The 27,555-nt window shown below is 49.0% G+C and overlaps 1 long non-coding RNA gene and 1 pseudogene across 1 annotated transcript in view; one reads left to right on the plus strand and one right to left on the minus strand.

Annotated features, from left to right (window-relative positions):
• Positions 1 to 26,100: 26,100 nt before the first annotated feature.
• LOC141581286 (small ribosomal subunit protein uS14-like) lies at positions 26,101 to 26,300 on the plus strand (annotated as a pseudogene).
• A 67-nt stretch (positions 26,301 to 26,367) lies between these two features.
• LOC141584947 (uncharacterized) overlaps positions 26,368 to 27,555 on the minus strand; it is a 32,177-nt gene continuing 30,989 nt past the window's right edge. Inside the window, exon 3 of the long non-coding RNA XR_012518251.1 lies at positions 26,368 to 26,539. This is a non-coding gene — a long non-coding RNA (uncharacterized LOC141584947). The remainder of the gene's footprint in view (positions 26,540 to 27,555) is intronic.

Raw genomic sequence — 27,555 nt, forward strand, 5'->3', positions numbered from 1 at the left:
TCATAGCTGGGTCATGCATTTCCCAATCCTTGGGTACTGGCTTTGGGGCAGTCTTGGGGTGGGGATGGTGGCAGGGTCCAGGTACAGGGGCATGTGTTGGCCAACTCAGTCCTTTCCAAAGCCCTACTGGAATGCTGGCCCTCAACACAGTGCGTAAAGGTGGGGCAGAGAGTTGACCACATGCTGGGGTCAAAGGGCCAGTTCCACTCCACAGCCCCTCCCATCAATCAGACACCCCTGGCCCCTTCCAACCTGGACACGCCTCAGGCTTCTCCAGGCCTTGCATTACCGCAGCCCCTAACTTATAGCAGACCTACCCAGGAATAGTTTCAGGGACAGTAAGAGGTCCCTGATTATCTATACCCCACCTCCACCAGTCCTGAGGGCTGTTTATGTGGCGGTTTTTTGTTTGGTTGTTTGCTTGGTTTTGTTTGGTTGGTTTTTTAGAGATGAGGTTTCTTTATGTTGCTCAGACTTGTCTCTAATTGGGCTCAAGCGATCCTCCCACCTCAGCCTCCCAAAGGGCTGGGATTACAGGGTTGAGCCACCTCAGCCTTGCAGCTCTCCACTCTCTAGCCCCTTTTCTTGGACTTCCTTTGCAGTGCCCTTTTTATTTATTTATTTTTGTGGGGAGAAGGAGATGGAGTCTTGCTCTGTTGCCCAGGCTGGAGTGCTGTGGCACGATCTCAACTAACTGAAACCCCTGCCTTCTAGGTTCAAGCGATTCCCCTGCCTCAGGCTCCTGAGTAGTTGGGTTTACAGGTGTGCACCACTGCACCCAGCTAATTTTTATATTTTTGGTAGAGATGGGGGTTTCACCATGTTGGCCAGGCTGGCCTTGAACTCCTGACCTCAAGTGATCCACCCACTTTGGTGTCCCAAAGTGCTGGGATTACAGGCATGAGCCACTGCGCCAATCAATGCCCTTTTCTCTGTAGTCCTTAAACCTGGGTATGACCCCAGGGGCTGAGTTATTCTCTTTATTCCCCCTACCCTAAAATATCATCCGGTCTCAGGGCTCCCATCCATTCACTGCTGGCTGACTCAAGCTTCCCTCTGTGCCCAGAGCCCTCTCCTGTTCCAGAGCCCCTGGCTGCTCTCTGGGTGACTTGCCAGCCCTCAAGATTGTCCCCATCCTTGCAAAGTGCCACTGTTTACCCAGGCACCCACCTGAGCCAGAGTCTGGTTCTCTGGAGTTCTCAAAGCTGGCACCAACTGGCACCTGCTCACCCCTAAAGTCGCCTCCTCAGCCAGGCATCCTCTGAGCACCTTCTCTGCAGACACTTTGTTCCAGCCTCCTATTGACTCCCTTCATACCGCTCAACACGGCCAGGCAGCAGCATGCATGCCATGTGTGCTCATGGGCCTGAGCCTGCCAGACTGTGGGTCTCTAGGTAGTGTTGGGGCAGGAACCACAGAAGTCTTTATCACCACGGTCCCTGGCTTATAGTGGGAGTTCAAGAAATATTTGTCGAATGAGCAAGTAACTGAATGTGCGAATGCATTAGCACTCGGCACCCCCCTCTCCTGCCCTCACCTTCCTTTAGCTGCCCAGTCCTCTTGCTTCTTTAACATCTTTTGCATTCAGTTCCTACCCCTATCATGCCCGCGCACTCCAGTGGATAGTCCAGACTTTGTGGTTGGGCCTCCAAAGCCCAGGAGATCTGGCCCAAGATGACCTCACCTCCTTATCTTGCACCTATTCTGTGGCCCCTGTTATCTGGCTTCCACCACACTCCCAGCCTGTGGCTCTCTGGATGCAACCTCCACCCTCTGGCCTCTGCCTTTTTTCCCAGCCTCCCTTATGCCTGGGATGTTCCTTCCCCTCATCCACTTGGAAAACAGCTCAGATGTGTCCTCCCCCAGGGAACTTGTGTTCTCTGAGCACCCATCATTGCCTATTGTCCTTGTCCATGGCTTGGCCTGTGACTACCAGACCAGACACAGATGGGGCTGCAGTGATTAAATGGAAAATCTGGGAGTTCACCTGGTTCTTCCCCCACATCCAAGGGGCTTTGAGGGAAGGGCAGTATCCCTCTGAGGGTCACAGGGTGCTGGTGGCCTCCAAGGCCACTCCCTAACAATTGGTGAGCTAAGCACAGGAGAGGACACAGCTTGAAACCTACTTCACAGAGGAGACACCTGAAGCTCAGGGAAGGCAAGAACTTCCCATGGAAACTGTCACATCATTGGGAAGGGCAGATGCTGAGCTCCAACTTGGCTCCCTGGGCCACAGTCAGTTCAGTCCTGTTTGAATCAGGGTCTCTGGGTTGCAGTCAGTTCAGCCCTGTTTGAATCAGGCATCATTTCCTGAGCCCCGTCCTCTGCCTGGGTTCAGCTGGGAGCTGGGGTGTGTGCAGAAAGGAATTATCAGCACTTCCAACTGCTGGGAGATCACATTCTCAGAGGGTTGGACTCAGACCTGAGAAAAATCCCTTGAAGAGACAGCAGAGGCTGGTGACAGCCGCAGTGAACTCCCAGTCCTTACACATGGCGCTGCTAGTTCCATTTTTGGAAGCAATGCAATTCAAGTCCAAAACCCCAGAATATCCGAGTCTTCCCTCACCCCACCCTACAGCCCCCATGGATGACAAGTCTTTGGTATGCAGTTCCCCACCCCAGCTTTCTGTGAACAAATAAAATAGAAGCTTGCCCCATAATGTGCCTGGGGACACATCATTCATTCATTTGCCAGATATACAGCAAGCATTTGTGGAATGTTGGCTGTGCCTGGGCCACCCTGGGGATACCAGAGGTGAGAACTCCCCAGTCCCTTCCCACAGGGCTCACAGTCAAAGAGAACAAGTATGTCCAAGTCTCTGAACCTCCTGTATCCCCTAATGTGTATGTGAATATGTGGCACTGTGTCTATGGTCACATGTGTGCTGGCTAGGAAGGGATTTGCAGAGAAGCGGCCCTTAGTGTGGCTAGTTGTTGGGGCTCCCTAAACAGACAGTGGGTAGGTTCTGGGGGAGCAGCTGAGGGTGGGAGAGAAGCAGAGTTTAAGGCACAGGAGAAAGGAGCAGCCTCTTTTGCTGGACTGGAGGGAGAAGCTGGAGAATTGCATGTGTGTGTTGGGGAAGGGGTTGGCCATGAGGGGCTTTGGGGCTGGCTGGGGAGCATGAATGTTACCCTTGGGGTGATGGGGAGCCTGGGCTTTAGGCTGGGGGATTTTGTGGTCACATCTGCACTTTGCAAATGTCACTCAGGCACTGTATGTGTATATGAGGGGAGCCATGAGGCCTCAAGGAGGCTGGTGCCATTTCCAGCCCAGTGGGTGGTGGCCTGGACCAGGGTGGGAGCAGTGGGGATGGAAAGAAGGAGACCTTTAAGACATGTTCAGGAGGCAAAATGTAGGGCTTGGTGACTGATTGGATGTGGAGTCAAGAGAGAGGGAGATATTGCAGATGAGGCAGGGGTTTTAGGCCTGGGTGATGGGTGGATGGTGGGATAGTGGTGTTTTTTCTTTTTTTTAATTTTTACATTTTTAAAAATTTTTTATAGAGACGAGGTTTCACCATGGCCAGGATGGTCTCAATCTCTTGACCTCGTGATCCGCCTGTCTTGGCCTCCCAAAGTGCTGGGATTATAGGCGTGAGCCACTGCGCCTGGCAGTGGTGTTTTTTCATGAGGTAGGAGGCCTGGAGGATCTGGTTAAGGGGAAGGTGATATGGTCAGTTTGGGCAGGTGGCATCTGAGGGATCTAGGTACCATCGAGGAGGAAGTGTCCAGAAGCCAACTAGACAGAGAGAGGAGAGAGGGGTCTGAGCTGGAAACATCTTCTGGGGGGAACAGTGGACAAATGGGTCACCAGAGATCAAGTGAGGAAAGGCCAAAAGCACCCTGGCCTGCTGGAGCACTTCAGTGCATGGTGGGGCAAAGGCAGACTTGGAGGAGGTAAGTGTGAGACTTGCAGATATATCTGACCCACCGCCAGCCTCCACACCCCTTCAGCCTCAGCCTGAACCTGACTTTTCATCATGTGTGTCAAAAGACAAGGGCCAGGGATGCTGCCCCACGTTCAAGTCCTGGCTTTACTGCTCTCATCAGGCTCCTCCTGGAGCCGCTTCTGCTTTCTGATGCTTTAAGTGCACCCATCCATTCAATCGTTAAAATTGCAATTTGAAGACGTGCTGAATCTCATTAATAATCAACACAATGCAAACACAAACAACAGGAGACACTATTTTTTTTGTTTCCCTCTGAGATGGGCAGTGATGAACATGATGTGTGAGTGGACACTCAAGGGAATAAGAATCGGTTTAAATATTTGAGGGTAGGCTGGGCATGATAGTGGCTGACACCTGTAATGTCAGCACTTTGGGAGGAGAGGTGGGAGGATCATTTCAGTCCAGGAGTTAGAGACCACTATGTTCACCAGCAACATAGTGAAACCCAGTCTCTACTAAAAACACAAAAATGAGCACGCCATGGTGGCACATGCCTGTAACCTTAGCTCAAGAGGATGAGGTGAGAGAATCGCTTGAGCCCGGGAGGTTGAGGCTGCAGTGAGCTGTGATCGTGCAACTATACTCCAGCCTGGGCAACAGAGCAAGACTCTGTCTTAAGAAAAAATAAAAGTTTAAGAGTAGTTTTTTTCAAAATGGCAAGTGCAAACCTCGGTTTAACCCTGCCATTCCACTTCAGGAAATTTATGCCAAAGAAATAGCTGTTCATTAGCTGGGTGTTGTGACACATGCCTGTAATCCCAGCTACTTGGGAGGCTGAGTTAGGAGAACTGCTTGAACCTGGGAGGCGGAGGTGGTGGTAAGCTAAGATCAAATTGCTTCATGCCACTGCACTCCAGCCTGGGCAACAAGAGCGAAACTCTGTCTAAAAAAAAAAAAAATCGCCGGGCGCGGTGGCTCAAGCCTGTAATCCCAGCACTTTGGAAGGCCGAGGCGGGTGGATCACGAGGTCAAGAGATCGAGACCATCCTGGTCAACATGGTGAAACCCCGTCTCTACTAAAAATACAAAAAAATTAGCTGGGCATGGTGGCGCGTGCCTGTAATCGCAGCTACTCAGGAGGCTGAGGCAGGAGAATTGCCTGAACCCAGGAGGCGGAGGTTGCGGTGAGCCGAGATCGCGCCATTGCACTCCAGCCTGGGTAACAAGAGCGAAACTCCGTCTCAAAAAAAAAAAAAAAAAAAAAACAAAACAACAACAAAAAAAACGATGTTCATGCAGGGCGCAGTGGCTCATGCCTGTAATCCCAGCACTTTAGGGGGCCAAGGTGGGTGGATCACCTGAGGTCAGGAGTTTGAAACCAGCCTGACCAACATGGTGAAACCCCGTGTCTACTAAAAATACAAAAATTAGCTGGATGTGGTGGGCACCTGTAATCCCAGATACTCAAGAGGCTGAGACAGGAGAATCACTAGAACCCAGGAGGTAAAAGTTGCAGTGAGCCAAGATCACACCATTGCACTCCAGCCTGGGGGGACAGAGTGAGACTCCATCTTAAAAAAAAAAAAAAAAGGCCGGATGTGGTGGCTTACGCCTATAATCCCAGCACTTTGGGATGCTGAGGCAGACAAATCATGAGGTCAGGAATTCGAGATCAGCCTGACCAACATGGTGAAACCCCGTCTCTACTAAAAATAGAAAAATTAGGGCCGGGCGCGGTGGCTCACGCCTGTAATCCCAGCACTTTGGGAGGCTGAGGCGGGTGGATCACGAGGTCAAGAGAGCGAGACCATCCTGGTCAACATGGTGAAACCCCGTCTCTACTAAAAATACAAAAAATTAGCTGGTGGCGCGTGCCTGTAATCCCAGCTACTCAGGAGGCTGAGGCAGGAGAATTGCCTGAACCCAGGAGGCGGAGGTTGCAGTGAGCCGAGACCGTGCCATTGCACTCCAGCCTGGGTAACAAGAGCGAAACTCCATCTCAAAAAAAAAAAAAAAAAAAAAAGAAAAAGAAAAAAAGAAAAATTAGCTGGATGTAGTGGTGCACACCTGTAATTCCAGCTACTCAGGAGGCTGATGCAGGAGAATTGCTTTAACCAGAGAGGCAGAGGTTGCAGTAAGCCAAGATGGTGCCACTGCACTCTAGCCTGGGTGACAGGGGGAGACTTCATTAAGAAAGGAAGAAGGGGCCGGGCGCGGTGGCTCAAGCCTGTAATCCCAGCACTTTGGGAGGCCGAGGCAGGTGGCTCACGAGGTCAAGAGATCGAGACCATCCTGGTCAACATGGTGAAACCCCGTCTCTACTAAAAATACAAAAAAAAAAAAAAAAAAAGTTATCTGGGCATGGTGGCACGTGCCTGTAATCCCAGCTACTCAGGAGGCTGAGGCAGGAGAATTGCCTGAACCCAGGAGGCGGAGGTTGCAGTGAGCCAAGATCACGCCATTGCACTCCAGCCTGGGTAACAAGAGCAAAACTCTGTCTCAAAATAAAAATAAAATAAAATAAAATAAAAAAGGAAGAAGAAAGGAAGGAAGGAAGGAGCTGTTCATGCAGGAAAACATCTGTGCCAAAAGATGTTGACTACTGGGTTGTTTCTGTTTTTGTTTTGTGACGGAGTCTCACTCTGTCACCCAGGCTGGAGTGCAGTGGCTCAATCTTGGCTCACTGCAACCTCTGCCTCCCAGGTTCAAGCAATTCTCGTGCCTCAGCCTCCTCAGTAGCTGGGATTACAGGTGTACGCCACCATGCCTGGCTAATTTTTGTATATTAGTAGAGATGGGGTTTCACCATGTTGGCCAGGCTGGTCTTGAACTCCTGACCTCAGGTGGTGATCTGCCCGCCTCGGCCTCCTAAAGTACTGGCCTGTTTAATCGGGGACAAAGGGATAATATAGTCCTTCAGTGGGAGATGGAGAGCTGAAGGAGGTGCATGGGGGCCTGAGATACTCCATAGCCACTGCAAATGGATGTCAGGCATGGATTGAGCATGTGCTATGTGCCTGGCATCATTCTGGATGCTGGGTACACAGTGACAGACCAGATCGGCAAGGTGCCTGCTCTCAAGGAGTTTATATTCTTCCAGAGGTGACCGACAATAAATGAATTAACCTATAAACAAAGGCCGGGCGCGGTGGCTCAAGCCTGTAATCCCAGCACTTTGGGAGGCCGAGGCGGGTGGATCACGAGGTCAAGAGATCGAGACCATCTTGGTCAACATGGTGAAACCCCGTCTCTACTAAAAATACAAAAAATTAGCTGGGCATGGTGGCGTGTGCCTGTAATCCCAGCTACTCAGGAGGCTGAGGCAGGAGAATTGCCTGAACCCAGGAGGCGGAGGTTGTGGTGAGCCGAGATCGCATCATTGCACTCCAGCCTGGGTAACAAGAGCGAAACTCCGTCCCCCCCAAAAAAATAAATAAATAAAAAATAAATAAAAAATAAAAAATAAAAATAACCTATAAACAAGATGGCTGGGCATGGTGGCTCATGCCTGTAATCCCAGCACTTTGGGAGGCCGAGGCGGGCTGATTTTCAGTAGAGACTAAAAATACAAAAATTTTTAGTGCACACCGGTAGTCCCAGCTACTTGGGAAGCTGAGGCAGGAGAATCACAGAATCACTTGAACCTGGGAGGCAGAGGTTGCAGTGAGCCAAGATTGTGGCACTGCACTCCAGCCTGGTGACAGAGAGAGAGACTTCATCTCAAAAAACAAATAAACATATAAGCAAGATGATTTCAGAGACAGGGAGAGAGGAGAGCTGTGAAGAAGCCAAACCTGGTGGCATGGTTTGGAGTGGTGGGGCTGAGGAGCTGCTTTAGTCAGGGTGGTCAGGGTAGGCCTCTTTGAGGCAGTGACATTTGGGGCTGAGACCTGAGTGACAGGAAAGAAACAGTCACCGGGCTGGGCAAGGTGGCTCACGCCTGTAATCGCAGCACTGTGGAAGGCTGAGGTGGGCGGATCATCTGAGTTTGGAAGTTCGAGATCAGCCTAACCAACATGGAGAAAACCCGTCTCTACTAAAAATACAAAAAAATAGTTGGGCGTGGTGGTGCATGCCTGTAATTGCAGCTACTTGAAAAGATGAGGCAGGAGAATCCCTGAACCTGGGAGGTGGAGGCTGTGGTGAGCTGAGATCATGCTATTGCACTCCAGCCTGGGCAATAAGAGCGAAACTCTGTCTCAAAAAAAAAAAAGAAAGAAAGAAAGAAAAGAAACAGTCACTGAATGACCTAGAGGAAGAGTGTCCCAGGCAGAGGGAACAGCAAAGGGCTGGAGGGGGGCTGGGAAGTGCAAATGAGCTAGTGGAGGTTGAGTCATGTGGACTAGAGGAGAGGTCAGGAGGTGAGGTCTGAGAGGTGAGTGAGGTGAGGTCAGGGTAGGGAGTGAGGGTTTTACATCTGAACTTGGAAAGGTGCTCAATATAATAAGCATGGTGGAGTGGAGAAAGTTCTAGAACAACCCGCATAGCAGGAATCTCAGGTCAGACCTGCATCCACGGGTCCTGAGGGCCACCATGACCATCATCTGGGCGTTGTACTTTCACTTGGTTTATTTTCTTTGTATTTATTCATACAAAGAATGGTTTGCAGTGAACATGGCATCGTTTTCAAAAGTAACATGGCCATTACTTATTGGGGCATTTCCAGGCTGGCCTCTGCACTGGGGAGGTGTAAGTTTCTGGGCTTGGCAATCTCTTCCCTGGGGACACTGCCTGAGGCTGGCCAATGTAGCTGTCACTGTCCCCACTAGTCCAGCCTTGGCCTCCAGGGGGAGCTGTGAGTGGGCCGTGCTCTGCTGGTTTGGGCAAGGGGTGGGGTGACTGTGTCTCGAGGTCTGGGCTGGGCGTCCTTCCTTCCTTCCTGACTCCTTTCTCCTAAGGGACAAGTGGGAGGGATGTCTTCACCTCTCCCAGCTCATGGGATGAGCTGCTCCCCTGGGACCCTTTCAGCCCAGTCCCCGTGACAAAGGCTCCAGTGTGTGGTGCACAGTTTATTTTTTCTTGTCTTTTTTTTTTTTTTTTTGAGATGGAGTCTCGGTCTCTTGCCCAGGCTGGAGTCAGTGGCATGATCTTGGCTCACTGCAACCAACCCCTCCCAGGTTCAAGCGATTCTCCTGCCTCAGCCTTCCAAGTAGCTGGGATTAAAGGCACGCACCGCCATGCCCAGCTAATTTTTGTATTTTTAGTAGAGATGGGGTTCCACCACGCTGGCCAAGCTGTTCTCGAACTCCTGACCTCGTAATCCGCCAGCCTCGGCTTCCCAAAGTGCTGGGATTACAGGCATGAACCACAGCACCCGGCCGAACAGTTATTTCTATAAGTTCCTAACGCTAGGTGAATTGCTCTGACAGAGACTTGGTGGTGGGGGGTCGTGGTGGGAGAGACCCAGCCACCGGGCATCTGGAATTCGCCCCCAACCCTTCCACTCCCCCTCACCCCGCTCCCATCGGATGACGACCTGGGGCTGAGAATCCCCAAACTGACCCCTGCTATGCTCCCAAGAAGTTAGTCTTTGGCGCCACCATATGGGAAGTGTCTACACTGCAGTTAAGGACTCGGCAAAACACTGCCAGCTCGAGTGGGTGCACCTCGCTCTCGCAGTTAGTCCTGGGTTCAAGAACTGACAGTCGGCCGGGCGCCCTGGCTCACGCCTGTAATCCCAGCACTTTGGGAGGCTGAGGCGGGTGAATCACAAGGTTTCAGGATGGATCACGAGACCATCCTGGCCAACATGGTGAAACCCCGTCTCTACTAAAATACAAAAATTAGCTGGGCGTGGTGACGCACTTACAGTCCCAGCTACTTGGAAGGCTGAGGCAGGAGAATTGCCTGAACCCAGGAGGCGGAGGTTACAGTGAGCCGAGATCACACCACTGCACTACAGCCTGGTGCGTAGTGACAGAGCAAGACTCTGTCTCAAAAAAAAAAAAAAAAAGAGCTGACAGTCACTGTAGGGTGCAGAGCACAACCGGTTGGGTTCTGTGTCACAGCTCTGCTCACACTCAGACCTGACCACAGGTACTGGGAAACACACCACCACCATTAAAACCCCCTCCACACACCAAAGCCTCTTCAAGAGGGAGAAATGCTCCCTGTCCCTCCACTTGTCAGTCCTCTCCTCCTTTGACCCTTCCAGGTGTGTTGGGCACAGCGGGTCCTCCCCATCTTCTGAAGCCTCCTTTGGCTTATGTGATCCCAGAGAGGGACTTCTAGCTGCTCCTCTGGCTATCTGCCTTCATGCCCCTCAGTTCATGGGCTTCTCCAGGAGCTCAGCCCCCTTCCCTTTTTTTTTTTTTTTTTTTTAATGAAGTCTCTCTCTGTCACCCAGGCTGGAGTGCAGTGGCAAAATCTTGGCTTACTGCAATCTCCGCCTCCCGGGTTCAAGTGATTCTTCTGTCTCAGCCTCCTGAGTAGCTGGGACTGCAGGTGCCCGCCACCACGCAGGGCTAATTTTTGTATTTTTAGAAAATATGGGGTTTCACCATATTTTGTGAAACAGGATTTCACCAGGTCTTGAACTCCTGACCTCATGATCCGCCCACTTCAGCCTCCTAAAGTGCTGGGATTACAAGTGTGAGCCTTTCCCTCATTCTTTTTTTTTTTTTTTGAGACAGAGTTTCGCTCTTGTTACCCAGGCTGGAGTGCAATGGCGCGATCTTGGCTCACCACAACCTCCACCTCCTGGGTTCAGGCAGTTCTCCTGCCTCAGCCTCCTGAGTAGCTGGGATTACAGGCACGCACCACCATGCCCAGCTAATTTTTTGTATTTTTAGTAGAGACAGGGTTTCACTATGTTGACCAGGATGGTCTCGATCTCTTGACCTTGTGATCCACCCGCCTCGGCCTCCCAAAGTGCTGGGATTACAGGCGTGAGCCACCGCACCCGGCTTCCCTCATTCTTATACGTCTCTCCGGGGCACTCTGACAATTCCAGGGCCTCTTTTCTTTCTTTCCTTTTCTTTTTTTTTTTCAGACGGAGTCTCACTCTGTCACCCGGGTTGGAGTGCAGTGGCGCGATCTCAGCTCACTGAAACCTTCGCTTCCCAGGCTCAAGTGATCCTCTCACCTCCACCTCCTGAGTAGCTAGCTGAGACTACAGGCACACACAACCATGCCTGCCTAATTTCTTGTAGTTTTGGTAAAGACAGGTTTTTACCATGTTGCCCAGTCTGATCTTGAACTAAGCCCAAGTGGTCTGCCCACCTCAGCCTCCCAAAGTGCTGGGATCACAGGCATGAGCCACTGCACTCAGCCCTCAGAATCTTTCTTTCTTTCTTTTTTTTTTTTTTTTTTTTTTGAGACAGAGTTTTACTCTTGTCACCCAGGCTAGAGTAATGGTGCCATCTCAGCTCATGGCAACCTCTGCCTCCCCGGTTCAAGCAATTCTCCTGCCTCAGCCTCCTGAGTAGCTGGGATTACAGGCATCCACCACCGTGCCCAGCCAATTTTTGCATTTTTGGTAGAGACAGGGTTTCACCATGTTGGCCAGGCTGGTCTTAAACTCCTGACCTCAGGTAATCCATCCACCTTGGCCTCCCAAAGTGCTAGGATTACAGGCATGAGCCACTGTGCTGGCCAGAACCTGTTTTTTGTTCCCACAGTGATGACTTGAGTCTTAGCCCCCATATCTCTTGCTCTACTTCTCCTCCCTTAGGATGACTCTCCCAAATCCGTTGTGTAAAGTTAACCCCAACTTCTCTCTTCAGAACTGCCCTTTCTCCTGGTTCCCCATGTAATCTTTCACCAGACCTCTTACCTGATACCCACCAGCCACCAAGTGAGTGAGCCCCCTCTTCTCTATGCCTGCCACCCTGCCCTTGGCCAGACTACCAACTGCCTCCCTCCTGCCCTCTCAGTCTCCTTATTCACCCCCAGGTCCATTGTCCATGTAGCAGCTGGATGACCTCTGCCCATGGGACCTGTCTCACTCCCCTGCTTGCCCCTCACCCCTGGACAGTTCCTCCTTTAGGAGGGCCTAGCTCCAGTTGGACTGAACTTCTTTGCATCCCTGGATACATCCTGCCTTCTCTGCCTCTCCATCTTTGCACAGGGTGGGCCCTGCAGTGTTTTTTTTTTTGTTTGTTTTGTTTTTGTTTTTGTTTTTTTTGAGATAGAGTCTTGCTCTGTTGCCCAGGTTGGAACACAGTGGCACGATCTCCACTCACTGCAACCTCTGCCTCCTGGGTTCAAGCAATTCTCGTACCTCAGCCTCCCAAGTAGCCGGGACTACAGGCATGCATCACCGCACAGCTAATTCTTTTTGCATTTTTAGCAGAGGTGGGGTTTCACCTTGTTGGGCAGGCTGGTCTCAAACTCCTGAACTCAGGTGATCTACCCACCTTGGCCTCCCAAAATGCTGGCATCACAGGCATGAGCCACTGCCCCTGGCCTGGGCCATGCAATTGAATGCCTTTTCCTCTTTCCTTCACCTGCCTAACTCCTGCTCACCCTTGAGGTCTCAATCCACATACCACCTCCTTTGAGACAGCTTCCTGGACCACATACTGGGTCTGGAACCTCTCCTTCGCTCTTACAAAGCCCTGTGCAACCCCCTTCTCTGCCCTTGTCTGCCTCCCCTTCCCAAAGGGCCACCTGCTGTGCTCAGGGTTCCACACTCCAAGACCAGGTGTAGGTTGAGCATCCTGACTCTGTGCTCTATTCCCAGTCTCAGAAGTCCCAGATCTCAAAGTTCACCGAGTTCCAGAGGGAGCAAGGCCGTGCCTGAAGGTCACCACAGTGGGCCAGTGGCCAGGCTGGGCTGGAGCCCAAGACTCTTACCTTCTCCTCCAGGGCTCCCGTGCTCCCCCAGATGCCATTGTGAGCAGAGTTGGGATCCTTGAGGGCCCAAGGGGCCCCAACCAGAAGGGAATTGGTAGGCTCCTATCCTAGGGGGATGGCAGCCACCAGCCCAGACCCTTGAGAGCCCAGGGTGCTGGTGAGGGCTGTCCCAGGATGCTAAGAGGGCCGGTGTCACTGCATCTAATGAGCTGCCTCCTCCTCCAGCAGTGCTGGGTGTGGGAGTGCTGGCCAATGTGCCAGGCAGGGAGGGCCTGAATTCCTGAAGGTGGTGGTGGCAGCTGTTAGGGTCTCAAGGTTAATGATCTCTAACGTCACACAGAAGAGAATGTTCTGAGGTGTGACCTCCCCCACCCTGCCTTGGCTTCCTAGGGTACTGTTTCTCCAGGACTCACCCTGTTCCCCCGACAAGACTGAAGTCTGAAGATCAGCCTGGTCTTCCTTCAAGCCTCAGTGCCCTCTCGCTTCCCCAGCCCTAGGGACCCCTGGCTGTTTCCGGAGGCTGCTCTGCAGGGTCCCTCCTCTGGGCCTTTGCTGCTGTGGTGCCCTCTGCCTGTCTCAGAGATGAGCTCGGCCCTTTTTCAGGGAGCTCCTGAACACCAAGTAATTGAATTGCTTTGTAAATAAACAAAAAGTGCCAAACAAGGCCACCTGTCACTTGGTAGATGGCCCCTCTCCGCCCCACCAAATGTGCTAATCCAACAAATAACCTAAAATAGAATGGAAAGAACTCATCCAGGCTTTTCTTGTACCTCTGCTTCTCAAACAGCTTCTGCTTTCAGGTCTGTGGAGCAGCCCTGTTCTCTCTAGCCCAGGCTTTTGCTGAAAATTCAGCCTGACCTTAATTAATTATTATTAATGTAAAAATTAAAAAATATATACAGATGGCCAGGCACAGTGGCTCAAGCCTATAATCCCAACATTTTGGAAGGCTGAGGCAGGCAGATCACTTGAGGTTAGGAGAAAACAGCCTGGTCAACATGGCGAAACCCCATCTCTACTAAAAATACAAAAATTAGCTGGGCATGGTGGCACATGCCTATAATCCCAGCTGCTAGGGAGGCTGAGACAGGAGAATCGCTTGAACCCATGAACCCAAGCGATGTATATATACACAGATGAGGTTTTGCCATGTTGCTCAGACCGATCTCGAACTCCTGAGCTCAAGCAATCCACCTGCCTTGGCCTCCCACAGTGTTGGGATTACAGTCATGAGCCACTGCACCCGGCCTTATTATTTAAGTAAGAGTCACTCTTTCACCCAGGCTGGAATGTAGTGTCATGATCATGGTTCACTGCAACTTTGAACTCCTGGTTTCAAGTGATCATCCTGTCTCAGCTTCCTGAGTAGCTGGGACTACAGGTGTGGGCCAACATGCCCAGCTATTTTTCTTTAAAAAAAAATTTTTTTGAGACAGTCTTTTTTTTTTTCTCTTCCCTCCTTGATCCTTTTTTTTTTTTCCTTGAGACGGAGTTTCGCTCTTGCTACCCAGGCTGGAGTGCAATGGCACGATCTCGGCTCACCACAACCTCCGTCTCCTGGGTTCAAGCAATTCTCCTGCCTCAGCCTCCTGAGTAGCTGGGACTACAGGTGTGTACCACCATGCCCAGCTAATTTTTGTATCTTTAGTAGAGACGGGGTTTCACCATGTTGACCAGGATGGTCTCGATCTCTTGACCTCGTGATCCACCCATCTCGGCCTCGCAAAGTGCTGGGATTACAGGCGTGAGCCACCGCACCCGGCCTCCTCGCTCCCTTTTGAGACAGAGTCTTATTCTGTTGCCCAGGCTAGAGTGCAGTGGAGCAATTTCGGCTCACTACAACCTCTGCCACCGGGTTCAAGTGATTCTCCTGCCTCAGCCTCCCGAGTAGCTGGGATTACAGTCGCCTGCCACTGAGCCTGGCTAATTTTCTGTAGCTTACAGTAGAGACAGTGTTTTACCATCTTGGCCAGGCTGGTCTTGAACTCTCGACCTCATGATCCACCCGCCTCAAACTCCCAAAGTGCTAGAATTACAGGCGTGAGCCACCGTGACTGGCTTTTAAAATTTTTTTTAAAGATAAAGTCTCACTATTTTGCCCAGGCTAGTCTTGAACTACTGCACTCAAGCAATCCTTCCACCTCGGCCTCCCAAAGTGTTGGGATTACAGATGTAAGCCACTGTGTCCAGCCTCAGCCTGACCTGTATATCTGAATGATCCTCCTCTAGGTGCTGGAAAAGCCTTCCAGGCTCCTCTCCCTTCCCCACCATCCCCAAACCTTCCTCTTTCACTTAACACAAGTGGGATGACTTGCTCAATGGCTGTGAGCTCTGTGCGGCCTTGGGCACTGGGATATTGTCTTCCTTTCTGGAGCTGCCCAGGTTTTTTTTTTTCTTCTTTGAAACGTAAACTGGCTCTGTCACCAGGCTGGAGTGCAGTAGCATGATTTCGGCTTACTGCAATCTCTACCTCCTGGGTAGAATCAAGTGATTCTCCTGCCTCAGGCTCCCAAGTAGCTGGGACTAGAGGCATGCACCCCTGGGCCCAGCTAATTTTTGTATTTTTAGTAGAGACAGGGTTTCGCCATGTTGGCCAAGATGGTCTCGATCTCTTGACTTCATGATCCGCCTGCCTTGGCCTCCCAAAGTATTGGGATTACAGGTGTGAGCCACCATGCCTGGCCCAGGTTTTTTTGTGTGTGCTGAGTGGGTGCCATCTCAGTCAACTTTCTATTAATAAATTGCCTGGAGGCACAGACTCTGTCTCAGGCAAGGTGTCTGGTTCCTTGCTATTTCGCTAGTCTTTCTCACTGTTTTTCTCCCTGAGTTTCCACCGGAGCAACCGGCTTGACACTTTCACACTAAAACTAAACACTTTCCCCAAGATTCCTCTTTGCTTAGTTTCTGGAATCTGCTTTTCATCTTTCTTGGCTTATAAAGCCAGTGACTCATTTACTGAGCCAGGATTCACTTCTCCACTAGGATTTCTTGCAGGAAACCTGAGAGTGGCAGGTGACATCATTTTCACTCCACCTGCCCCCTCTTGTCTCTGGCTTTTCTTCTCTAAAACTCCAGATTTGTCGAATCATAAGAGGTAGTGAAGTTGTTAGTTTTTCCTTTGATTTAGGCAGCCCTTATTACACCAGGGCCATGTACCCCCAAGGACTTACCCCAGGACCTTTGTAGAGCTTCCAAGGGCCCCAACCTCCAAACCTTACAAAGAAACAAAATCACCTGTATTTCCTTGCTAAATTTCCACATAATGACAACCTCTGGCTCTCCCTAGAAATCTAGAAAGCCATAGAAATATTTCTAATGTACTTTCAAAATGCCAACCCTTCTTACCCTTTCTAGCTACCCAGAAATCACACATACACACAAGTACAATTTCTAATTTGTAATAATCTAAAAGCTCAAATGAAAATTATAGTCCACAGCCTGAACATAGTCAGTGTTTATATTGTGCCTGAAATGACCTAGGGGTTTGGTCTAGGTCCTGCTGCTCACCACACAGAAAGCCAATCACTGAAATGAGTATTGCCAGGAAAGAAGGCTTTATTCATGTACTGCAGCTGAGATGAGAGATCAGTCTCAAATCCATCCCTTTGACTGAATACAATTAGGGGTTTAGGCCAGGTGTGGTGGCTCATGACTGTAATCCTAGTACTTTGGGAGGCTGAGGGGGGTAGATCATGAGGTCAGGAATTTAAGACCAGCCTGGCCAACATGGAAAAATTCCGTCTCTACGAAAAATACAAAAATTAGCCAGGTGTGATGGTGTACTGGTAATCCCAGCTACTTAGGAGCCTGAGGCAGGAGAATTGTTGAACCAGAAGGCGAAGGTTTCAATGAGCCAAGATCATACCACTGTACTTCTGCCTAAGTGACAGAGCCAGACTTTGCCTCAAAAAAAAAAAAAAAAAAAAAATTAGGGGTTTATATAACAGGGAAGAATGTGACCTTGTGTGGGAAAACGGGAATTAGGAAGGGGCAAGGAAGAGGAGTTGGTCAATAGAACGCAGGTGGCTGGTTAGGCAGTTATTTATTTTTTTATTTAGAGACAGAGTCTCACTATTGCCCAGGCTGGAGTGCAGTGGTGAGATCTTGGCTCACTGCAACCTCTACCTCTTGGGTTCAAGTGATTCTTGTGCCCCAGCCTCTCAAGTAGCTGGGTTTACAGTCATATGCCACCATGCCTGGCTAATTTTTGTCGTTTTAGTAGAGATGGGGTTTTGCGACGTTGGTCAGGCTGGTCTCAAACTCCTGACCTCAAGTGATCTGCCTACCTCAGCCTCCCAAAGTGTTGGGATTACAGTCCTGAGCCACCACACCTGGCCCGATTAGGCAGTTACGATGGGTATGGGGCCTGGTATCATATTGTACAGATGCAGTGATCTAGTAAGTTTCAGCTCTTTGATACTATCCAGAAGGCCTGATGGTTGGTTTCCTGAGAAAGGAACTTAGATAAGACAAATGTAACTTTCTCAAGTTTTAAGAGTGGGAGGATCAATTTCTATGTTTATTCAAATAAACTACAAATGTCAATTCTAGGGGACAATTGGGCCGGTTTCAGTATTGCAGAGGGGATCATGCAGATGTTGCCCATACTCAGCCAGATGACCTGAGTGTGTGTGTCTGTGTGAACCTTAAGAGAATCTGTGGCAGCTGGTTGGAGGATGGGGTAGGATTTTAGGAATTGTTGATGCAACTGGAGAATGGGGATAATATTTGGATGAGGGTATATATATTAGTCCGTTTTCATGTTGATAATAAAGACATACCCAAGACTGCAAAGAAAAAGAGTTAATTGGACTTACAGTTCCACGTGATTGGGGAAGCCTCAGAATCATGGCAGGAAGCAAAGGGCATTTCTTACATGGTGGCAGCAAGAGAAAATGAAGAAGTTTCAAAAGTGGAAACCCCTGATAAAACCATCAGCTCGGCCGGGCGCAGTGGCTCAAGCCTGTAATCCCAGCACTTTGGGAGGCCGAGGCGGGTGGATCACGAGGTCGAGAGATGGAGACCATCCTGGTCAACATGGTGAAACCCTGTCTCTACTAAAAATACAAAAAAATTAGCTGGGCATGGTGGCGCGTGCCTGTAATCCCAGCTACTCAGGAGGCTGAGGCAGGAGAATTGCCTGAACCCAGGAGGCGGAGGTTGCGGTCAGCTGAGATCGCGCCATTGCACTCCAGCCTGGGTAACAAGAGCGAAACTCCGTCTCAAAAAAAAAAAACAACAACAAAAAAAAACCATCAGCTCACATGAGACTTATTAACTACCAAGAGAACAGTATGGAAGATTCAAATTATGATTCCAACCCCATGATTCAAATTATCTCCCACTGGGTCCCCCCGACAAGATGTGGAAATTATGGGAATACAATTCAAGACGGGATTTGGATGAGGACACAGAGCTAAACCATATCAGTATATAACATCTCAGCAGGTTTTGTTTTGTTTGAGACAGGGTCTTGCTCTGTTACCCAGGCTGGAGTACAGTGGCACTATCATAGCTCACTGCAACCCCAAATTTCTGGGCTCAAGAGGTTGTCCAACCTCAGCCTCCTGAGTAGCTGGGACTATAGGCATGAGCCACTGCACCCAGTTTCTGTGAGTGTTTGAAAGGCTGGGTGTGGGCTGGGTGTAGTAGCTCACACCTGTAATGCTAGCACTTTGGGGGGCTAAGCCAGGCAGATCACTGGAGGTCAGGAGTTTGAGACCAGCCTGGCCAACATGGTGAAACCCTATCTCTACTAAAAATACAAAAATTAGGCTGGCAGGGTGGCAGACACCTGTAATCCCAGGTTCTTGGGAGGCTGAGGCTGAAGAATCACTTGAACCCAGGAGGTGGAGGTTGCAGTGAGCTGAGATCATGCCATTGTACTCTAGCCTGGGTGACAAGAGTGAAACTCTGTCTCAAAAAAAGGAAAGAAAGAAAGAGAGAAAGAAAAAGAAAGAAAGAAAGAAAGAAAGAAAGGCTGGCTGCGCATTTGTGTTGAGTTCCTGAGGGCTGCCAAAGGGACTGCTTGAATAAAAAATGCTTTGCAAATGCACCAGTGAAACAAAGCAGAATGATGGCATGTGAATCCTGAATGAACCAGGCTGCAATGAAGTTTGAAAAACAGCTTTGGAGCAGTTCCCCAACACTTATCATCATCATCAATGACACACAGTAATAATAGCCATCATTTCTAAGGGCTTAATATGTGTCAGACACAGCTGTCACCCCCTCCTCCACACAAACTTGAGTATCATGGCTCATGCAAGTCAAGGCTGTCTCATCTCCTGAGGGTCTTCTGCTTTGCCCTGGTCTTAGAACATTTTATCCTGGACATACATTGGGGGATTCAGTGCAAAATGAAAATGTAGGGTGCCTTGTTCAATCTTCTTATGAATTTCAAGATGATGACAGCAGAGAATAAAAGCAATCATGGGACCCTTTTGAGCATGGATCGCTGCATGATGACACAAATCTCAGGTCCATGAAGCCGGCCCTACTTTCACCACTGAATTATACCCAGATAGCTAATAGGACCTTAAGTGGAAAGATTCCACACACTTGTCCCAGGGTGCCATCTGCCCTCCTGGAAGTCAGCTGTGCACTGCTGTTGATTGACTATCCTCTGTGTGTGTGTGTGTGTGTGTGTGTGTGTGTGTGTGTGTGTGTGTGTGTTGTGGGTTGTGTGTCTGGATGTTTCTGACTGATGTCGACCACCTGTGGAGAAATCTCTTTCATTGCAATCAAGTCAGACTCCGGGATACAGATCTATGCATCAGCTTGGGGAATTCAGCACCGGGCTGGGTCTTTCCGGGAGGCTAATCAATATATATGAGCGAAAACAGAGCTGTAGGGCCATAACCCCTGTGAGAAGAGAAGACCAAGTGAGAAGTTCCCTGGAAGTCCCAAAAGGAGAGTAAGCCTGAACATGCACCCACAAGGGGGCGTGCATTTACTGTCTTTCGATTAAAAACAAAAAAAATTTTTTTGAGTCAGCGTCTTGGTCTGTCACCCAGGCTGGTATGCAATGGTGCAGTCACAGCTCATTGTAATCTCCAACTCCTGAGCTCAAGTGATCCTCCCACTACAGCCTTCCAAGTAGCTAGGACGACAGGCTCTTGCCACAACACCTGGCTAATTTTATTTTTAATTTTTATTGATTTTTTTTGAGACGGAGTCTTGCTCTGTCGCCAGGCTGGAGTGCAGTGGCGTGATCTTGGCTCACTAAAACCTCCATCCCCCGGGTTCAAGTGATTCTCTTGCCTCAGCCTCCCAAGTAGCTGGGACTACAGGCATGCACCACCATACCCAGATAATTTTTGTCTTTTTAGTAGAGATGGGGATGTTGGCCAAGCTGGTCTCAAACTCCTGACCCCAGGTGATCAGCTGCCTTGGCCTCCCAAAGTGCTAAGATTATAGGCATGAGCCACCATGCCTGGCCTTTTGCATGTTGTGTAAGACAAAGGTCCAACTTCATTATTTTGCATGTGAATATCCAGTTTTTGTTTTGTTTTGTTTTGTTTTTTAAGCACCATTTGTTGAAAAGACTGTCCTTTCCCCATTGAATGGTCTTGGAACATTTGTTGAAAATCGGTCTATCCTTATGCTAGTATCATACTGTTTTTCTGTTTTTTGTTGTTGTTGTTTTTTGAGATGGAGTTTCGCTCTTGTTACCCAGGCTGGAGTGCAATGGCGTGATCTTGGCTCACCACAGCCTCCACCTCCTGGGTTCAGGCAGTTCTCCTGCCTCAGCCTTCTGAGTAGCTGGGATTACAGGCATGTGCCACCATGTCCAGCTAATTTTTTGTATTTTTAGTAGAGACAGGGTTTCACCATGTTAACCAGGATGGTCTCGATCTCTTGACCTCGTGATCCACCCGCCTCAGCCTCCCAAAGTGCTGGGATTACAGGCGTGAGCCACTATGCCCAGCTGTTTTTTGTTTTGGTTTCTTTGAGACAGAGTCTTGCTCTGTCATCCAGGCTGGAGTGCAGTAGTTCAGTATCAGCTCACTGCAGCCTCCGTCTCTCAGGTTCAAGTGATTCTCTTGCCTCAGCCTCCCGAGTAGCTGGGATTACAGGTGCGTGCCACCATGTGCAGTTGATTTTTGTATTTTTGGTAGAGATAGGATTTCACCAGTTGGCCAGGCTAGTCTTAAACTCCTGACCTCAAGTGATCTGCCCACCTCAGGCTTCCAAAGTGCTGAGATTACAGGTGTGAACCCCCATGCCTGGCCTTCCTTGTGCTTTTTTCAAGATTTTTTGGCTATTTGGTGTTCTTTAAAATTCCATATAAGGCCAGGCATGGTGGCTCACGCCTGTAATCCCAGCACTTTAGGAGGCCGAGGCTGATGGATCACCTGAGGTCGAGAGTTCGAGACCAGCCTGACCAACATGATGAAACCCTGTCTCTACTAAAAATACAAAAATTAGCTTGTTGTGGTGGCAGACACCTGTAATCCCAACTACTCAGGAGGCTGAGGCAGGAGAATCACTTGAACCCAGGAGGTGGAGGTTGCAGTGAGCCAAGATCATGCCATTGGACTTCAGCCTGGGCGATGAGCAAGACTCTGTCTCAAAATTTGGCTGGGCCCAGTGGCTCATACCTGTAATCCTAGCACTTTGGGAGGTTGAGACAGAATGATCACTTGAGGCAAGGAGTGTGATACGAGCCTGGGCAACATAGCAAAACCCTGTCTCTACAAAAAAAGAAAAAAGACTCCATAAAAAATTTTAGGATGGCTTTTTCTATTTCTATGAAAAAATGTCATTGGGGATCATATGCAGTAGATCACACCTATAATCCCAGCACTTTAGGAGGCTGAGGCAGACCGATCCCTTGAAGTCAGAAGTTCCAGACCAACCTGGCCTACACAGTGAAACCCCATCTCTACTAAAAACACAAAAATTAGCCAGGCATGGTGGTGAATGCTTGTAATCTCAGCTACATGGGAGGCTGAGGAGAGATGATTGCTTGAACTGAGGAGGTGGAGGTTGCAGTGAGCACAGATCTCGCCATTGCACTCCTGCCTGGGTGACAGAGTAAGACTCCATCTCAAAAAAAAAAAAAAGAAAAGGGCCGGGTGCGGTGCCTCACGCCTGTAATCCCAGCACTTTGGGAGACCGAGGCGGGTGGATCACGAGGTCAAGCGATCGAGACCATCCTGGTAAACATGGTGAAACCCCGTCTCTACTAAAAATACAAAACATTAGCTAGGCATGGTGGCGCATGCCTGTAATCCCAGCTACTCAGGAGGCTGAGGCAGGAGAATTGCCTGAACCCAGGAGGCGGAGGTTGCGGTGAGCCGAGATCGCGCCATTGCACTCCAGCCTGGGTAACAAGAGTGAAACTCCATCTAAAAAAAAAAAAAAAAAGGCCAGGCGCGGTGGCTCATGCCTGTAATCCTACCACTTTGGGAGGCCGAGGTGGGTGGATCACCTGAGGTCAGGAGTTCAAGACCAGTCTGGCCATCATGGAGAAACCTCATCTTTAAAAAAAAAAAAAAAGTCATTAGGAGTTTGACAAGGAGGATTTTGTTGAATCTGTATATCACAGTGGATAGTTATCATCATCTTAACACTATTATTATTATTAAGTCTTCTAATTTATGACCACAGATGTTTTTCCATATATTTATGCCTTTTAAATTTTTTTTTTTTTTTTTTGAGATGGAGTTTCGCTCTTGTTACCCAGGCTTGGCCGGGCGCGGTGGCTCAAGCCTGTAATCCCAGCACTTTGGGAGGCCGAGGCGGGTGGATCACAAGGTCAAGAGATCGAGACCATCCTGGTCAACATGGTGAAACCCCGTCTCTACTAGAAATACAAAAAAAATAGCTGGGCATGGTGGTGCGTGCCTGTAATCCCAGCTACTCAGGAGGCTGAGGCAGGAGAATTGCCTGAACCCAGGAGGCGGAGGTTGCGGTGAGCCGAGATCGCGCCATTGCACTCCAGCCTGGGTAACAAGAGCGAAACTCCGTCTCAAATAAAAAAAAAAAAAAAAAAAACCCAGGCTGGAGTGCAATGGCGCGATCTCGGCTCACCGCAACCTCCACTTCCTGGGCTCAGGCAATTCTCCTGCCTCAGCCTCCTGAGTAGCTGGGATTACAGGCACGAGCCACCACGTCCAGCTAATTTTTTGTGTTTTTAGTAGAGATGGGGTTTCACCATGTTGACCAGGATGGTCTCGATCTCTTGACCTCGTGATCCACCCGCCTCGGCCTCCCAAAGTGCTGGGATTACAGGCTTGAGCCACCGCGCCCGGCCTTCTTTTCTTTTTTTTTAAAGAAAACTCCTGGCCTCAAATGATCCTCCTGCTTTGGCCTCCCAAAGTGTTGGCATTACAGGTGTGAGCCACTGCACCTGGCCATAAGCCACTGTCTTTTTTTTTTTTTTTTTGAAACAGAATTTTGCTCTTGCTGCCCACACTGGAGTGCAGTGGCTCGATCTTGGCTCACCATAACCTCCACCTCCTGGGTTCAAGCAATTCTCCTGCCTCAGCCTCCTGAGTGGCTGGGATTACACGCATGTACCACCATACCTGGCTAATTTTGTATTTTTAGTAGAGACAGGATTTCTCCATGTTGGTCAGGCTGGTCTCGAACCCCTGACCTCAGGTGATCCACCCGCTTGGACTTTCCAAAGTACTGGGATTAAAGGCGTGAGCCACTGGGCCCGGCCTAAGCCACTGTCTTTTACATTTCACTTGCTGATCATTCATTTCTAGTATGTTGAAATTTAGCAGATTTTTATGTATTGATCTTATGTGATCCAGGAGATTTGGGTATAGTTTAATTTTCCCTGCAACCCTAGGCGGTTGCATCTTGGTCAGCTGTCAATGGTGAGTCTTTTCTTTTTGGATTATTATTATTATTATTATTATTATTTTGAGACGGAGTTTCGCTCGTTACCCAGGCTGCAGTGCAATGGCGTGATCTCGGCTCACCGCAACCTCCGCCTCCTGGGTTCAGGCAATTCTCCTGCCTCAGCCTCCTGAGTAGCTGGGATTACAGGCACGCGCCACCATGCCCAGCTAATTTTTTGTATTTTTAGTAGAGATGGGGTTTCACCGTGTTGACCAGGATGGTCTCGATCTCTAGACCTCGTGATCCACCCGCCTCAGCCTCCCAAAGTGCTGGGATTACAGGCTTGAGCCACCGCGCCCAGCCTGGATTATTTTTAAACTTTTTTTTTTTGCAATAGCATCTTACTTTGTTGCTCAGGCTGTAGTGCAGTGGCATGATCATAGCTCACTGCAGCCTTGAACTCCTGGGCTCAAGGGATCCACACATCTCAGCCTCCTGAGTAGCTGGGCCCAGAGGTGCAAACCACCATGCCTGGCTAATTTTTAAATATTCTGTAGCAATGGGATTTCCTATGTTGCCCAGCCTGGGTAACAGAAAATAACCTAACGTAACATAACATAACATAACAAACAATTTTAAAGGTGATAGGCTGGGTATGGGGACTCACGTCTGTAATCCCAGCACTTAGGGATGCTGAGGTAGAAGGATTGCTTGAGCCCAGGAGTTCAAGACTAGCCTGGGCAACATATCGAGCCTCAGCCTCAACTGATCTCCCTTCCTCCTCCTCCTTGAGGTTCACAGCTGGCCACTGGCCTGTCCTGTCATTCCTGTCATCTGCCTGACTCCCTCCTGTACAGAGGTTCAACAGCAGGCCAGCTTCAGGTTCCTGCACTTCTGGCAAAACATTTTGCCTCTTTTTACTTGTCAAAATGATGATGGAATGACCTCAAAGATACATTTACAAAAGCCACCTTCCTATTCCATCACCGAGGCTTCACCAGAGAGCTCGCTGCCCCAGGGCTGCATACATTGTCACCCTCACAGCAGGGTCCTAACCTTGCCTCCCCTATCACCTGAGAGTGAGACAGACAGCTCTGGGCAGGTGGGCCCCCTCTAGATTAGTTCAGAAAGTCAGCATAACTACAGTTATTTTTTAAAAACCCATGCAATGTGGGTATAAATTTCTGCCCACAGTTACTAATGCCTGTAGTTCCAGAACTTTGGGAGGCCAAGGCAGGTGGATCACTTGAGGCCAGGAGTTTGAGACTAGCCTGGCCAACATGGCAAAAACCTGTCACTACTAAAAATACAAAAATCAGCCAGGCATGGTGGTGTGCACCTGTAATCCCAGCTACTTGGGTGGCTGAAGAATGGGAATCGCTTGAACCCGGGAGGCGGAGGCTTCAGTGAGCTGAGATTGCACCATTGCACTCCAGCCTGGGCGACAGAGTGAGACCCTGCCCTGTCTCAAAAAGCAAAAACAAACAAACAGAAAACAAAAAACAGGTCAGGCACATGGCTCATGCCTGTAATTCCAGCACTTTGGGAGGCTGAGGCAGGAGGATCATTTGAGGTCAGGAGTTCGAGACCAGCCTGGCCAACATGGTGAAACCCTGTTTCTACTAAAAATACAAAATATTAGTTGTGAGTGGTGGTGTACACCTGGAGTCCCAGGTACTTGGGAGGCTGAGGCAGGAGAATCGCTTGAACCTGAGAGGTGGAGGTTGCAGTGAGCCAAGATCGTGCCACTGCACTCCAATCTGGGAGACAGAGTGAGACTCTGTCTCAAAAAAAAAAAAAAAAAAAAAGAAAAAAAAAAGAAAAAGAAAAAAAAGGTCTGTAAGTAGATAGTGGCAGTGGGTATATACAACATTATGAATGTACTTAATGCTACTGATGTATGCCTAAAAATGGTTAAATTGTAAGTTTTGTTAATTTTTTGTTGTTGAGAAACATTAAGTTTACCCTGCCCCCCGACCTGGTGTATTCCTGAGTTATGTGTATATGTAGAACACCTTGTATTAATAAGAATCACCTGTCAAAGAGCAAATAAATACGTGGATGAATCTCTGCTCAGGGCCTTCAGTCTGGAGAGCTGTCAGCCCCTCAGGCTCCCAGGCTGTTGGTCCCTAGAATAGCTCCACTCTGTTGGCTATCGGGGTGTCTGCCTCTCAATAACTTCAGCCCACCTGGGTAGGGGTCTCCTGACTGAGCTGGTTCTTGGTAGTTTTTTTTTTTTTTTTTTTTTTTTTTTTTGAGGCGGAGTTTCGCTCTTGTTACCCAGGCTGGAGTGCAATGGCGCGATCTCGGCTCACTGCAACCTCCGCCTCCTGGGTTCAGGCAATTCTCCTGCCTCAGCCTCCTGAGTAGCTGGGATTATAGGCACGCGCCACCATGCCCAGCTCATTTTTTTTTGTATTTTTAGTAGAGATGGGGTTTCACCATGTTGACCAGGTTGGTCTCGATCGCTTGACCTTGTGATCCACCAGCCTCGGCCTCCCAAAGTGCTGGGATTACAGGCTTGAGCCACCGCGCCCGGCCTCTTGGTAGTTTTTTAAAACCACAATTTAAAAAACTTACTTTACTTTCACCTCGTTGCCCTCCTGAGAGTAAGATGGGTCACCAGCAGCTGTACTGAAGCCACTGTGAAAATTTGGCCAGGGTTCTTGCTCTTGTCACATCTGTCCAAACTGGCATGGTCTGATCCAGAAATATGGCCTCAATATGTGCCACCAGTGTTTCTGTCAGTACTCGAAGGATATCGGTTTCATTAAGTTGTACTAAATGATCTTCCTTCAAAGGATTATCCAAGGCATCTACCATGAAAAACCATGATAGTTCTTTGTACATAAAATAAACATTTTTAAAAACTCTTCAAAAAACAAAAACAAACAAACAAAAAAACTTACTTTAAAGAAAGAGGCAGCGGCGGAACCCTGGATCCCTTCCTCAACTCAACCCAGATGGTGCTGCCCTTCTCCCATACCAGCAGATGCTAGAGACGAGAGTGTCTCTACAATGGGGAACACCAGGCAATTGAGTCAGATTATCATCTGAAAAGCAGAATGATTACAGATAAGTTTATATACTGAATATGTAGGCGTCCCTCTTCTCTAGGAGGAATCTAGAATGCTGGCAGCCAGAGATATCTGCAGGCAGGAGATTGGTAGAGACCTCAAGAGAAAATAATAAACACATTGACTTTGACATTGAACGGAGTGGTGAAGGAGGTCCTAAAGGAAATGACCACTCAGATCATACTACACTGAAACTGTGCACAAGGCCCCACTCAATGTTCACTACTGCCAGTTTTCTAGGGGCTGACTCTTCTATATAAGCAGACAACCAATAATCAGCAGATATCAGAGAAATAAAAATAATGTGGAAAGCAGAGATAAAAGCAACAATAACAAAACAAATCAGAGGAAATGTACATTCTGCGTTAATATTCTCAGCAATATTAGAGAAGACATTACATCCATAAAGAAGAACAGCATGCCTCAGGAAAAAAAAAAAGAGGGAGAAAAATTCCAGAGAGCAATGTTAAAGCTCTTGAAAAATGAAACATATGATAGCAGAAGTGAGAAACTCAATATAAGGGTTGGAAATAGAGTTGAAGAAATCTCGAGGAAGTAGAGCAAAATGACAGTAATGGAAAGTGTAAAGCAAAAGGGCCGGGTGTTGTGCCCACAACTGTAATCCCAGTACTTTGAGAGGTCAAGGCAGGAGGATTACTTGAGGTCAGGAGTTTGAGACCAGCCTGACCAATATGGTGAAACCTGTCTGTACTAAAAATACAAAAATTAGCTAGATGTGGTGGTCCACAGCTGTAATTCCAGCTACCTGGGAGGCTGAGGTGGGAGAATTGCTCCGGAAAGCGGAGGTTGCAGTGAGCCAAGATCACACCACTGCACTCCAACCTCAGTGAAAGACAGAGTGAGACTCCGTCTCAAAAGAAAAAAAAATGAGAATTTCCCATAACTGAGGTACTGTATGTGTGTTTTCCAGATTGAAACGGCCTGCCCCAGGGTGGCTAGCTGTCACAGAGCAAAGGCTCTCAAACTTTTTG

This window comes from Saimiri boliviensis, chromosome 1 (assembly GCF_048565385.1).
Source record: "Saimiri boliviensis isolate mSaiBol1 chromosome 1, mSaiBol1.pri, whole genome shotgun sequence".
NCBI lineage: Eukaryota > Metazoa > Chordata > Mammalia > Primates > Cebidae > Saimiri > Saimiri boliviensis.